Source organism: Salmo salar, unplaced genomic scaffold, assembly GCF_965601325.2.
Source record: "Salmo salar unplaced genomic scaffold, fSalSal1 ptg000206l, whole genome shotgun sequence".
In the NCBI taxonomy this organism is placed as follows: domain Eukaryota; kingdom Metazoa; phylum Chordata; class Actinopteri; order Salmoniformes; family Salmonidae; genus Salmo; species Salmo salar.
Window position 1 is genome coordinate 1,797,804 of NW_027675329.1, and position 1,428 is coordinate 1,799,231.

Consider the following 1,428-nt stretch of genomic DNA (forward strand, 5'->3'; position numbering starts at 1 on the left):
CGGAACATCTAGATGTAAGAGGTTTTAACCTGTTATGGCTAGGGGGCAGTATTTTCACGGCTGGATAAAAAACGTACCCGATTTAATCTGGTTACTACTCCTGCCCAGTAACTAGAATATGCATATAATTATTGGCTTTGGATAGAAAACACTCCAAAGTTTCTAAAACTGTTTGAATGGTGTCTGTGAGTATAACAGAACTCAAATGGCAGGTCAAAACCTGAGAGATTCCTTTACAGGAAGTGGCCTGCCTGACCATTTCTTGAACTTCTTTGCCATCTCTATCTATTATAAAGGATCTCTGCTCTAACGTGACACTTCCTACGTCTTCCATAGGCTCTCAGAGCCCGGGAAAAACCTGAATGTCGTCATCCCAGCCCCAGGCTGAAACACATTATCGCCTTTCTCAAGTGGCCGATCAAGGGACTGTGGGCTTAGGCGCGTGCACTGGCCGCCCCCGTCTTTGTGATTTTTCCTCTGTTTGCCGAAAAGGAGATTCCCGGTCGGAATATTATCGCTTTTTTACGAGATAAATTGCATAAAAATTGATTTTAAACAGCGGTTGACATGCTTCGAAGTACGGTAATGGAATATTTAGAAATTTTTGTCACGAATTGCGCCATGCGCACGATCCTGATTTACCATTTCGGATAGTTTCTGGAACGCACGAACAAAACGCCGCTATTCGGATATAACGATGGATTATTTGGGACCAAACCAACATTTGTTATTGAAGTAGCAGTCCTGGGAGTGCATTCTGACGAAGACAACAAAGGTAATAACATTTTTGTTATATTAAATCTGATTTTGGTGAAGGCTAAACTTGCCGGGTGTCTAAATAGCTAGCCCGTGATGGCTGGGCTATGTACTTAGAATATTGCAAAATGTGCTTTCACCAAAAAGCTATTTTAAAATCGGACATATCGAGTGCATAGAGGAGTTCTGTATCTATAATTCTTAAAATAATTGTTATGCTTTTTGTGAACGTTTATCGTGAGTAATTAAGTAAATTGTTAGTAAATTCCCCGGAAGTTTGCGGGGGGTATGCTAGTTCTGAACGTCACATGCTAATGTAAAAAGCTGTTTTTTGATATAAATATGAACTTGATTGAACAAAACATGCATGTATTGTATAACATAATGTCCTAGGTGTGTCATCTGATGAAGATCATCAAAGGTTAGTGCTGCATTTATCTGTCTTCTGGGTTTTTGTGACATTATATGCTAGCTTGAAAAATGGGTGTCTGATTATTTCTGGCTTGGTACTCTGCTGACATAATCTAATGTTTTGCTTTCGCTGTAAAGCCTTTTTGAAATCGGACAGTGTGGTTAGATAAAGGAGAGTCTTGTCTTTAAAATGCTGTGAAATAGTCATATGTTTGAAAAATTGAAGTTTTTGTATATTTGAGGAATTTGTAATTCGCGCCA